Source organism: Simochromis diagramma, unplaced genomic scaffold, assembly GCF_900408965.1.
Source record: "Simochromis diagramma unplaced genomic scaffold, fSimDia1.1 OVJJ01000753.1, whole genome shotgun sequence".
Classification (NCBI taxonomy): domain Eukaryota; kingdom Metazoa; phylum Chordata; class Actinopteri; order Cichliformes; family Cichlidae; genus Simochromis; species Simochromis diagramma.
Genome location: NW_024387523.1, coordinates 23,757,875 through 23,772,111, shown reverse-complemented (window position 1 = coordinate 23,772,111; position 14,237 = coordinate 23,757,875). Strand labels below are relative to the sequence as shown.

The 14,237-nt window shown below is 40.4% G+C and overlaps 1 long non-coding RNA gene across 2 annotated transcripts; it reads left to right on the top strand.

Annotated features, from left to right (window-relative positions):
- Positions 1 to 1,535: 1,535 nt before the first annotated feature.
- On the top strand, positions 1,536 to 13,587 carry LOC120726658. 2 transcript variants are annotated; one of them, XR_005694367.1, is made up of 4 exons: positions 1,537 to 1,549; positions 12,612 to 12,673; positions 12,865 to 12,948; positions 13,083 to 13,587. It is a non-coding gene; the product is annotated as an uncharacterized LOC120726658 (long non-coding RNA). The 2 variants fall into 2 exon arrangements; XR_005694366.1 differs by having other exon boundaries at positions 1,536 to 1,549; positions 12,612 to 12,948.
- Positions 13,588 to 14,237: the final 650 nt, after the last annotated feature.

Here is a 14,237-nt window from a genome sequence, read left to right as displayed (position 1 = left end):
CTTTTGTGCGAAAATGATCCTGCCTCGTCACACCACTGAACAGTAAGAGCTCGATGAGTGAACTGAATAAATATTTATGGCTCCATGACTTGGCCTATCCTGTTCACTGTCCACCAGCTGAAGTGGGTGTGTGGGCCCAATGTGGGAGGAAATGGAAGTAAAAATAATTCCCAGCCAAAGAAGAAAAAAAAACGGCTGTATAAGGAGACCAATCTGGATAAATTACATCCTTGGGGAATATTTTGTTCCGGCCTGGATCTGATATCAACTTTTGCTGTTCAATAATCTTACTGGAGGTAATTTGGTCTGACCCAGGCATCCAGAGGACTTGGAGCAGCTTCAAAACCTTCAGAGGGACAAAGACAGAAACATAACAACACAGCATATGAGCCCAAACAGAGAGAGAGATAGATGAGGAGAGATGGAGAGAGAGAAGGAGGTGATGAATGGTGTTGTTTTTCTCTGTAAGGAGGATAACTGTATCCTCCTCTGGGAGCAGCGGAGCCGGAGAGCGTCAGTGAGCAACCGTCATGTGTCTCGGAGACAGCCAATGAAAATGTGCCGATTTGGTTCATATGTAAGTTTACTGGGTCAGAGTCAGAGCAGCGGAGAAGGCAACAGCCAATCACAATGTGAAGAAGCGTCTGGAGGATTAGCCAATGAGGTTGGAGCCTGGTGTCTGGTACCAGTTGATGTCTGACAGTTAGACAGACTGTATCTAATTTCCACAGCCAAGCCTCAGCATGGGTCTGTGTGCATGTATGTGTGTGTGGGGGTAACTGAGGAGAGAAGGAGTAAAAATTAGAGTTAGAAAGGAGGAAGGTTGTTTGGAGGTTTTGGCAAAAGTTGAAAACAAGGCATCAGATCTGGAGTGCTGCCACGTGAAATGAAACCGCGCCAATTGACACTGTAGTTATAAATATACAAACTGGATTTAGAATTAAATTTGCCATATAAAGTGATTGCTCTACATGCCTGCTATTAAATAAGCTAGTGTCTGGTACAGCGTGTGAACAGAGGAAGCATGTATAATGGCTGGATGTTTTTGTGAGGATATCTGTATATTTCTCTATTTCCTGTATGAATGAATAGGCTCTGAAAAGAGAGTTCAGTTTCCCACCATGTAATAGTCTATTATTGTCTCTAACACATTGTTCTCCTCACTACAGGTAACTTCATTCAACATCTCTACTGGTGATTGGACAGACAGAGACTGCTAGGTGTTAATGGGACACACATACACCAGCTGCAAGCAGGTGCAAGTGCATGTGTGCATACACGCATGTACTCAACATATAATATTAATGTACAGAATTCACCTGCTTGCTGCTACTACTGCACATTCACCCAGTGTATATACTACATATATATATATATATATATATATATATATATATATGTAATGTTTTTCCTCTACACCCCCCCCAATTTTTTTGCACATGTCGAGGAGCGTGTCAGGCTACATTTCACTGTGTGTTATACTTGTATAACTATGCATGTGACAAATAATAAAGAACCTTGAACCTTGAACCTTGAACATCAGCCAGAGGTGAGCAGGGGCGACAGACAAGGGCAGCTGGTTGGTGCTTTTTTTTCCTCACTGCTTCTGTCTGGACACAAATGCATTACACACTCCCAGACACACACACGCACACACACACTAGTGCGACTCATTTACACAATGGCTGGCATGGATTATTTTTTCTTTGTCGCAGATTTTGATATGTGGTTCCTTAGCTGTAGACAGAAACGATGACGTAAGATTAAGATAAAAACAGCTAACTTTAGCCCTAAGTGAAAGTACTGATTAAAGGTCATAGTTTGACTTTTGCAAAGATAGAAGTATTTGCTTTTTCTTCTGAAATGTTAGATGAGACACTCATATCCCTATTAGATCAGTTAGGAAGGTTTAAACTAAACACAGGAAGCAGAGGAATAAAAAAAGCTGATCTGACTCTGTCTAAAATAAGAAGCACGTCAGGGCTGAGAATTCAAGCCAACACTAAAGTATAAAAACTGCAATTGCTATAAAGACCACTTGAGATTACTCCAAAAGCAAAGGAATTCTCAGAGACTCCTGATAAAATACCCAAAGTCTGCCATGAAAATATCATGCTATACAGCCTGACGCAAAAAAAAAACAAAAAACGATGAAACATTTCGGTCTCTATGGATAGTTTCATATGGGGGACAATTTTTCTTTAAAACTTCAAAATTCATTTCAATACTCTGAAGTCTTGATGCATGCTCAAATCATCCAGGTAAGTAAATCCCCAAAAGTTGATTCTGTTCATCTGGACGAAGCGTTTTCAGTGGGAGAAATGTTTCGTCACTCATCCAAGTGACTTCTTCAGTCTCAGCTGACTGCAGGTTTCCCCAATCTTATAAACAGTACATTTGCATAATGACTGAAACTATCATGAAACGTTTCTCCCACTGAAAACGCTACGTCCAGATGAACAGAATCAACTTTTGGAGATTTACTTACCTGCATGATTGAGAATGCATCAAGACAAATACTCTGAAGGTGTAAATTAAGGATGTGACTGCTTTGACAGTCTGCTGCTTGCTGGACCTCACCTCAGATAATTCCCATAATTCAATGGACCTCTCAGCTGTGTTTATAGTGTCTTTTGGAGCATTTTAATAGTTTTATCAGCTAAATAATGGAGCTTGCTGCTTGGCAGACGCCATTTAAGAAGTTTGGTCTTGAATCTCAGTGAGTGACATAACATTTTATGCAGGTTTCATTGTCTATCCATTGCACTTATACAGTTTCTAGATTCAGCTTGCTAAACTGATAACCAAGCTTAGATGACCAACATTAGCTGAAAACTCTTGTTCAGATAGGGACACAGTGGCAGTCAAAATGCTAATGTTGACTGTTCAAAACTGAGTTCTGAAACCAGTAGGTCTGTGGTGTAACCTCTGCATAACAACATGATTTAAGTGTTCTAATTATATCCTGTTATATCCTGTTTGTTTAAGTCATAGAAGTACACAGGTGTAAAAATAAAATGTTGTGGTTTTTCAGGTTTTGTCAAGTGCTATTTCTTAGCCAACAAAGACAGCTGGAGAGGGTGCTTCCTAGTTATACCGCCACTCTGACAAAGCATATTACACATACTTGTTCAGGGAATTCTCTGGATAACTGTGTGTACACGTGCCATGTTTCCACTTTCAAATTGTGAATCCAACAAAGTGTGAGCGAAGAATACCTCTTCCCTGAAGGCAACGGCCAATATTCTGGAAACAGAGGATGTGTGCTACCTTTCTGCCTTCAGAGTTGCCCTTCACAGGAATTACACCATCCATAAGTATAGTCTCCCATGGGAATTAAGAGCACTTTGCACTTTATGCTGTTTAGGTGCTGCAGATCAAATAAACTTAATTAATTGATCATCAGCAAGTGCAAGTACCGTTATAAAAGCGTGTACATCCCTGAGGTCAGACATAAAAAAAACCCGAAGAGGTAAGGTATTACCAAGCAATTTTAAATCTATCGCTGTAGAGTGAGAAACATTATTGATGAGAAGAAAACCTTCAATATGGCTGCTAATTTTCCTGTGAACTAAAATCCCAGTAAGTTCAGGCCAATGTGCAAAAAAATGAAAAACAAACAAACAAAGAGCTACATCTCAGACTCTGCATGCCTCAGGTAGAATTCTACAAGTTAAAGATCCTAACAATACAATAAGAAAAAGAATGAAAAGGTGTGGCTTGTATGAAATCACATGATAGGGTGGGGCTACCTTTCACAATGGGTTCACCCGAAACCTTGGCTGATTGTGACCCAAACACCTTGGCTCGTGTGATTAGGTAAAGGACCAAGGGCTTAAAATCCGGGACTCTCCACCAGTTGCTCTTTGAACTGTAGAAGCTTCTCGGATAAGAGGTTAAACGTCTTCAAGGAAACTTAAAGAAGTCCAGACGCTTTTCCTTCCAAGCTCCTTAGACTACAATGACCCAGATGACTGAGTACCTTCACAGACTTGTATGAAAGGGTTTCCAGGAGAAAGCCTCTTCTCTCTCAAAAAGAACACGACAGCACAGTTTTGCAAATCTGCATCTGATAAAACCACAAGACTTCTGGAAGATCGTCCAATGGCCAGATGTTTCCAAAATGGAGATGTTTAGCCGTAAAGCACAGCACCACATTTTTGGAGAACCAAACACCGCACATCAGCACAAATATCGCATACCAACTGTCAAGCACGTAATGGTTTGGGCTTGTTTTACAGCTGTAAGACTTGGGGATTTTGTAGTTATTAATTCAACCACGGACTCCTCTGTATATCAAAGTATGCTACAATCACATGTAAGGCCATCTGTAAGCTAAAGCTTGGAGGAAGTTTGGTCATGGAACAGGACAGGAATCAAAAGAATATGAGATATTGTTCTGGTCAAACAGAAATCAGTTATTTCAGATTGGTTTTATAGGCAGTTGAATCCCAAAGTGTGCTTAGTTTTTCATAGGATTGCACAGAGTCCTGTGAAAAACTTCTTTTTAAAGGCTATGTCTCAGTCTACACTCCTAATATCAGTACGAACAGAATAGCTGTGTCCCAATTCCTAGGCTGCATCCTTCGGCGGACCAGGCCTTCGCGGTCTATGTGGGCCAGGTCCTTCGAAGACCGAGAAGGACGGAAGTGCAAGGCTGTGAAATGGGACGGTCTAGCCTTCAGATTTGCATCACCAGCTGTCTCAGTGGAGTTTAATAAACTCAACCGTCTGCTCCTCACTCACTAATATATAACACGACATTGGAGTAAATTCTTGACGATCTCACACTTCTGTTTAATCAGTTTTCTCCTTGACGTTTATTCAGCTGTGTGAAAACTATAACTTTAACTCAGCCTTTTACTCAGGAACAAATAAAACACTGAAAAAAGCCAAACATTTTTAAGTTATCTAAGTGACTTATATATCATGTGTGATGGGGTGGGGTGACTGTAGCTCAGGCGGTAGAGCAGGTCATCTACTGATCGGAAGGTTGGTGGTTCGATTCCTGTCTTCCCCTAGTCTGCATGCCAAATATCCTTGGGCAAGATACTAACCCCAAATTTCTCTCTGGTGCATCCATTGGAGCGTGACTGTTACTTAGAAATGTTTTTCTAGGTACTTAGAAAGCACCACCATAGTAAATATCAGACTTTTCAACAAATGCAACTGATATGTTTTCATGTTAACATTTCTTGAGGAAAAACACATAAACACTGCCAGCTGAACACTGCAAATACAGCAGTGGTCGTCCAGAAGTAAACAAGCAAGCAGAATAGCTCATAGCGGTCCATGGAGACTCACCCATTTCCAGGTTTTATGATAAACTAAACAAACGGCTCCTGGATGTAGCTTCATATTTAATAGATACATTTCTAAGAAGTGCCACTGCCTTCATCTAACTCGTATACATATCTGTTGTAACCATGGAGGCACAACTGGGAAGTGTGGATTCAAATGGAATAGGGGTGCATGGGCAGATTTTTATGTCCATATGATGGTGTGGACATTCTCTTGGTGTCTGTGCTCCTGCTTTGATCCTTTGATCTTTCAGTGTAAACGCTAGCAAAACAATACTGTTGTGGTAAAGTGTAATTAAAACAGGCTCATGGTGTGCATGCATTGGCAATCACTGGCATCAGCACAGCAGAATTACAATTCATCAGCCCAAAGACCTTGATTTTAGCTCATCTTCTATTTCTGCCTCTTGCTTTCTCTCTCTAGGATCTCCCTCTTCCTCAGTAAAAACTTGGACCATTACACTGAGCGCCAAAAGTTCCGATTGAGGATCCGTATTAGAGAGATGAAATAATAATCCTACATTATCTAGTCAGCAGAGAGCATCAGCACTGATAGTGCTTCAACCCAACGAAGGCCTGTTGTTGTTATTCTTTGATCAGACCAGCAGGAATAACAATCTATAATTCATAATGCTCAGTCTAGTATGGGAACACTAGGCACTGCACCTTTAATTATTGATCAAACAGAAGAGTTTTAATATCAATCGCTGAAGCATAGGCAGAAGTGAGTAAAGTAGGAGGAATGGAGGAATCTCTCGGGCTATCTAACTCTCTAATTAAAACAAGAAAGGAATAAAGTGCATTTATTGTTGCGATGGTGGTGGTGTGCAAACAGGATCTTGGGCTTAGCGTGGACATGGATTCACTGAGACTAAAACTCACAGGATACATAGTGTCTGAAGGCCGATGCTGGAGGTTTGGGGTTTGAAGAGGCACTACTCAGTACCTGTGCGAATCAATTTACATCACTCATTTACATGTGTGAATATGACGGTTAAAAAAGCTGATAGACAACAGGCAGCGATATCAGTTGACAGCTACTGACACTGCTGATATTGCTTATGCAGTTAATGTTGCTAATATCCAGAGGTGGCAAAAGTACAGAGATTCTTTACTTAAGTAGACGTACAGATACTAATGTTAAAAATACTCCAAGTTGAAGTAGTGATTCAACTTCTTTACACTAAGTAAAAGTGAAAAAGCACGGGCTCTGAAATGTACTCAAAATAAGAAGTAAAAGTAGTTCCTTGAAGAACATTTCTTCCAGCTATTTTTATGCAAAGCTAACTGAACCTTGCGCTACATACTACACAATAAAGGAATCACAACTTGCGATAATTTATATTGAGAGTGTGACACAAGACGTCATCAGATGTTTCACGAACTGTCCTGGCTGATTTCTATTTTTACACTGACAGAATACTGTTTGTGATGTCTATATTTTAGACACTATAAAGGTGGAATTCAGTCAATGGATCTCAGCCTCACCTGCTTAACTTTATATTAATCTCTACTAACTCTGACCATGAGCACCAGTCACACACATTTTAAACCCATCACAGTCAGCAAACTAACCTGTTTATCTGGCACTAAACTACAGAGTATTTTCACGCATATAAGCTTTAAATTCCCAGTTAATCAAATCCCACTGAGCAGTCCTTACCTTAAAATCTAACCTCTTCCTCCTTTCTTTACCTGACTTTCTTATCTTTCTCCATCTCTGAGTGAAGTTAGCTCTCTTTCTTTTCTTTCCCTGTGAAATACAGCAGCTGGACATTTAGCTAGCAACACACTGTGCAACAAACGGCACACAAACAGTTTGCATGTTTGCTGATATTTGTTGAACTGATAGAAAAATTACATATCACTTGAAAAACGTCACTCCATTTACACTTGTTCATCTTCTGTAAGGCTAGCTAGATGCTAAAGTTATGACTTATATAAACTTATGGACACCTGCAGTCGTTCCAAAGTTGTGCCAAACAAAGAAAAAGAATGGCCCACTTTAACCCCTGACTATAGCACACGGTTTTGCTTCTTTCATCTCTTTTTATGCGACACATCCTGATGATTAATATGTGAACACGATTGCCTTTCAGGTTTACTGTTTAGCCTCAAGTTGGTTTGATTTGACTAAATAATAACTCAAATGCCTCAAACCAAAAATGAGCCTGTTTTGAAAATGTAAGGAGTAGAAAGTACATATATTTATTCAAAGATGCAGGGAGTACAAATAAAAGTGAAAATTTGTCAGAAAAAGACTACTCAAGTAAAGTACAGATACCTGAAAATTCTACTTAAGTACAGTAGAAAAGTATCTGTACTGCTAATATCACAGTAGTAGCAGTACTTCAGTGATTATGACTAGTTTTACGGGCACTGTGTCCTGCCAGACCGCAAAAACTACTTAAGAATGGCTCAAGGCTCATTACAAAAAGCTAAAGGTGTTTATCCTGCCTTTCAAACAAAACACCCCCACCGCACAACCCACAGGACCCAACAGATCCACGTCCTGTTCCCAGCACAAGACATCCAGAGGTGCTGCACATGCCCTAATGGTTCAGAGCTGTTTTGGCAGCGTGGCCTGTACAATTTTAGGCAGGCGGTTCAAAATAGCATATGCACTTTTCTACAATAGCAACTAAGCACCATCTCTACTACTGATTGTATGTGTACATGAAGTTATTTTAAATCATTTCTTTAATCATGCAGGTCAAATATTTCATAGTGTCATTTGTACTATACAGTATAGGTATAAATTGTAATGTAAACCTGCATTTAAGCCGTTTGCTTTCAGCTGTAACTCTACATTAAGACATCAGTCAGGAGAGTAGCGAGGTAAAATGGTTTGTGTGGGAGATATGTGCAGCTGGAGTATACTGATTACACTATGCCTGTAAAGGGCTTGCAGCTGGAGAAGCAATTGAAGACAAACACACACACACACACACACACACACACACACACACACACACACACACACATACTATAAGCGCTAACACAATGCAAAACTCCAGCATATTTCCAGCTTCCTGCCTTTTACTGTCTATTGTTATATTTAGTGACACAGCTCTTACAGACCACTTTCAACACTTAGGGTGCAATTAGAAATGGACTTTTTCTCACACTTGTGCACATGTTGTGCACTCACACACACACACACACACACACCCACACACACACACACACACACACACCACACACACACACACACACACACACACACACACTAGAGTTCCTGCAGTGCAAAGGGGCCCTTGCCTTGCACTCGGTGTAGGAATGCAAGCAGAGAGAGAGGGAGAGAGAGGAAAGCGACTGGGACTTTCCCCAGGATCCCAGAAAAAAAAAAAGGAGGGAGAAAGGAAGCAGACAGTGGGAGCAACGGAGGACAGGAACAAATACAGGAGGAGGGAAAATGGATGGGTTGTCTTGTGTATAGGCTCATTTCTCTTTCCCACAGTGGAAATGACCCAGTTATTACTGCGCACTGTGTGAAAGAGGCCTTACTGCATGAAACAGAAGAAGATTAAATACCACATGAAATGTATCAGAGAGTTTGTGCGACAACATTGTAGAAGTCAAAGCTACAAAACGCCATCGCACGTCTCCCTTGATCTCTGCTTTATGTCTGCCTCCATGTCTCCCCATCAAGGTTAATGGCATGTCTCTGGAGCTCACTGCAGTTGCCACCGGTGTTCTCGCTGATCCCACACACAGCTACCAACGCTGCTCCCCATATGGCACCACTGAGGGTGTAAGCGTACGTGTGTGATAGGGATCAGTAGTCTTGATTGCGACTGTGTGTGTGTGTGTGTGGTCGTCTCGGTGAGCCAGCTGTTGGCTTTAAGGTTGTGTACGTGCATGCATCTGTGTAACAGTAGACGAAAACCTCTCTGACATTAACAAACTTGCCATGTCATCTCAATCCAATGAGACCTCATTGTGATAACGAGAACAAGGAATCCTTTCAACCCCGTCTGTGGGTCAGCACTAGTGCATGGGCATGTGTGCACGTCATTGTGCGCGTGTGGCTTTAATTAAGTGTTTGTGTGCATTTTTTTCCATGTACAGTGTATGTCCAGGCCATTTTTGCATGTGTGTGTGCACGCAAGTCTGTTAGTCAGAGTGTGTTCTTGGCTTCAGATGTGTGGATGAATGTGGCTTCAGTGAGGGTGGTCTCCACCTGCGGATTACAGCGTAAGGCGCTGTAAGCAGTCATGAATCAGGGACCCTCATTTTTTTTTCCTAGAACATAAAATTCCTCTGCTAAATTAAAGTCCCAACCCTGGAAGCTACCCTATACCTAAGTTTGAGGAGAAAAAATGAGAGAGTGAAAAGCAAAGGATAGCCCCTCATCCTGTAAACACTGGGATATCGAGTTTAATTCTGTTTCTGCCCATTTAATTCTGCCCATTCTGACAACTTTAGCTGATTATATATCAACTGATTCACACAGAAATGTAAGGGTTAGCCTATGCTAGCTAGTGGTTTGTGTCTTTTGCGGAAATGCAATATGAGACCTGAGTGCTGCGTTTCATGGTCTTGGCCATTTATTTCAGTCAGAGTTAATCACGTAGTAGGCTCTCTCGTCAATACTTCACCACCACGACACATGCTCATTAGTGCTTTCCCTGCTGGACTCCCCGATCTCATGCTCTGAGATTATGTTTGAGGCAAAGTTTGAGAAACACTATATTGCATTTATGTGGTAGACTATCTGGTGAAGTCCGTGGTTAGTCACGACAGAAGTTTCCTCATTCTGTCCGTTAATACTCAACAGTGTTGGCTTTAAGCTTTACAAAGTAACTTAACATTTTTCAGTAATGTAGTAATGTAACATAAATTTTGTCATCAGATAGTGAGTACGAGGGTGTGGACATCCATGCCCCCCCCCCATTTTTTGTGGCCATGCCGACCAGCCAGCCATTACAACACACCAGCTACGCATGTGCCCAGGAAGCAGACTTTTTCAAAAAAGTATAACAGCAATGACTATTTGGTCAACAAAAAAAAAAACCCTTCCATCCTGCACACTTGAGCTACAGTCAGCTGATTTCAGTTCATTTTCAGGAAGGTGGTGAGGTGTGCAAGCACTTTTTCACTTTGCTTTAACATACTCTTTTTCTTTTTGTGTGATTAAAAAAAAGTATACTGCATCCAAAACTCCTGCAGACATTGCTAACAGAACTTTGGCTCTTTGAAAGCATCCCTACAGACAGCATGTGAACACAAAGCTAGTAAAGAATCCAGAGTGATTTCAAAGCTGAGTGCATGCTGACTCCGGCCCAGCAGCCAGAACCTGAACGTCACCAGGTAACAAACGGATGAGCAGTCAGGCCGCAACCTTTACCTGTTCATGTTTCTAAAGTAGAATAACTGTGGCAATCGCTTGAAAGTCTCTTTGTGCTGGTTTTCATCTTTGCTTCATATTGTCAGCTTTATGTTTTTATGTAAACATTGAAAAAGAGATCCTATGTGTATCTTCACTGGGATAAGGTATTGTGTTAGTCTAGCCTCAGGTTTAACTACTGTACTGCATTACTGTTAGACAGAGACCGTCGCTGAAAGAATCAGTCTATTAGTCTTTTAGTCCAGTAAGTGGTGCAGGGGGTGGTCTGGATCATCCATGATGGACAGCAGTTTGTTCAGTGACCTCTCCACCACAGCTTCAAAATTGTCAGGAATGACAAATCCTTTCTGTTGGTGTCCTCAGCTCTGATGCTGCTCCTCCAACAGACCACAGCAAAGTATAGTGCAGTCCCCACAACTCAGTGATTAAAAACATTGCCATCATTTTGCTACACACATTAAAGGATCTCAGCTTTTAGGAAACAGAGCCTGTTGTTCTCCTTTTTGTATACAGTCTCTGCGTTGGTCTTCCAGGTCCATCTGTTGTCAGTGTGGACTCCTCCACCATATCCACTTCCCTGTCTCAGGACATGGGTCGTGCAGTTGATCTCTTCCCTCTGGAACTGATCGCCATTTTTCTGCCTTATTCACATTCAGAAGCAAACAATTCCTCCAGGACAGCTCTGCAAAATCATCCACTGGTGCTCTGTACTCCTCCTTTTGCCTATCCAAACGCTGAGTATTTCTGCAAGTGGCATTATTTAGAATCGCACCGAGGTAAAAGTTAAAACAGGTAGCACTGCAAGTCTGTACCAGATATATCAAAGTCGTGTAAAAGTGATAAATTTGTAGGAGACAGGCATTCTATAACTGTTCTGATGATCTGCTAGTCGTAGTGCATCATTTTAAAAAGAACATTTTGTTAGTATAAAAGGGGTGGATGCTAGCCCTAATCCTAGGTGTGGATTAGATGTGATCTGTTAGGTCTGCCAGTAGCCCAATACATGTTATGAGGTTAACAATGAGTATAGTAGTACACTAAATACAGGTAGATCCAAGCTACCAACAACCAAAACCCACATATATACAGAAATTATTACATTTAAGAAATAAAACTTATAGAAAGTATGGAAGGATTTCTATATATCTGGACTGAGAGATCCACAAAGAACCATGTCATAAAAAACATGTCCAGGCATGTCAGTGTGTCAGGCTTGAACTAATAGTAGCTAACCCTGCAACCAGCTTCCAGTATTGTGTTAGTCTGTAATATAGCTATTCAAGAAATACATTCACAGTGAAACAGTTACATTAAAGACAGAAAATGTCAAAGCAAAAACAGCAATATTGGCCTTTAAAAACCTGTATCAGTCTAATCCCAGCTGCCGTGTGAGAGAGAAAAAGAGGCAGACTGCAAACCACATCTTGGCCTGCCAAAAATCACATTTCGCCTCTACAGTATAGCTGGTTTACATTAACTCTCACACATGCATGGCGAAGCCCGAGTCCACCCACTTCACATTTCATTACCAAGAAGAGCTCAAACTGCTCTACCAGCCTCTGCAATACAGCAGAATTCTCTAATGCAATTCGTTCAAACTTAATATGAAAAAGAACTGTAAAAAATGGTGGTTAAGCAGCAGGGAGAAGGTATGGAGGGGGGGTGAACCAATATAAACCCATCCCATGGGATAAGAAACTCACACATGGCCGCTAAATTGATGATCTATTGCCCAGAGCAGTAAGTTAAAGGAATAGCCACACATCACACAGTCTTGTTGCTGTATGTGCATTTCGTGAAAGCAGTTCTTTAGCTTTTAAAAGGCACCAGAAACTGATGCCAATGCTTTTATAAGCAGAAAACATTAAGTTTAATGGGTTTATTTTGTATATGCAAACTGTAGCCAAAAATTCAGTCAAAACATTTACACCCATTGATGATTAATGAATGTCTCCTTACAGAACCACTCTGTGATAACCTTGGTGAAGTCACGAAGGAGTCAGCCCCATATGATGTCATCAAGGTTGTCTCGGCCTGGCTTAAGACTTAAAATAACAGTAAAATTTAGAGTGAAATTTCAGTAAAATAGTCCTGGATTCAGTGAATTGTTTTTTTATACATATATATAGAACAGAGAGGAAAAAGGAGTAATAATACTTTTTATTCAAAGTGTGCTTTCTAAATCTGCAGCATAATATAATGTCATTTTTTCAGATGCCCCCATTAAGCATCATCAGATAGTGAGCACGAGAATGTGGACACTTACCCAACAGGACAGGACCATTAAAACCTTCTTGGGTAAGTAAGACAAAGATTAGTTAGAGAATTCCACAGATTGAGGCGACTGATGTTGTGATTTGGCGCTATATAAATAAAATTGAATTGAATTGATGGTGATTTAACCACAAAATGCCATTTTGACTTTTATACAGGAATATATCCAGACTGCAACCAGTTGGCAACTAGTTGCATCGAGTCCTCTACTGATTTTGCAGATAAGTTGCACTCATTGGTGCAGATGAACTCAGATTTATTGCAGCATGGATGCAATCAGTCAGTTTTTATAAATTTGACTGCAGCTGTTTGAAAACCTTCAGCAATCTGAGAGAGTTCGCAATCGTTTGGAGACGGGTTGCCTACCACCGGGTTGCCTGAACAATTTTTCCTAATCAAGGAGGACGTTGCTGTAATGTTTCTGGCTGCTAGTAAGACACATGGCTGCTAGTAACATGTTATTCTAATATTTTAGTTGTTAGTGGTTGACCTTATTTATTCAAGAAATGGAAGGACAGATGAAATGACTATTATTGAATGAGGATTGCGACCTTTAGCTCTTTGACTTTTCCCCAGCCACAGAAAAATGTTGCTGATTGAACACAAAATAAACAGTAATAATAAGCAGCTAACGCTGGGTCATGTTATCTGACATTATTAGTTACTGGAAGAAATGAATTATATGCAGATCCGATATTAATATTGTGTTTGGTTTTCTAGAGTTCATGTTTCTAAAAGAAACATCACTTATATTTCAGAAAAAAATGATTAAATAAGCATTTAAATCTAAATAAATGCTCTGTAGGTGAAAGGTAAATATGAAGACTAGAATATGAAGTTAAGTTCAGTTACAGTCTGCAAAGGGTGAGGTGTTTTTTGAGGAGCCTCAGGCTGTTTTGTCACTTTGCAGAAAACTGAAATGAGCGCTATGTAAATAAGTAACACTGCCTTTACCCATTAACTCAATGTCCATTAACCTAATGCCCATTACCAGCACAGCACACCAAAGACAACTAAAACCATGGCGATAAGACGACTATTAAAAACAATGAAAAAAATTAGAGCATGCACTCTCTTTAGTTTTTAATTAAACAAAATTAAATGGACGACTAAAACGAAATCAAAATCAGCATTGTTTAAAAGACGGCCTCTGTTAATTAAGTTGAAATGCTAAATTGGCAGATTACTCCTTTAACAGATCCCCTGAAGCCTCACAAAACAAGCCAGAAAAAAAAAAGCCTGAAAAATGGTTTTGTTCATACTGAGTGTCTGATTCTATATTTCTTGTTTGTTTCTCTCTCTCTCTTAAGTGG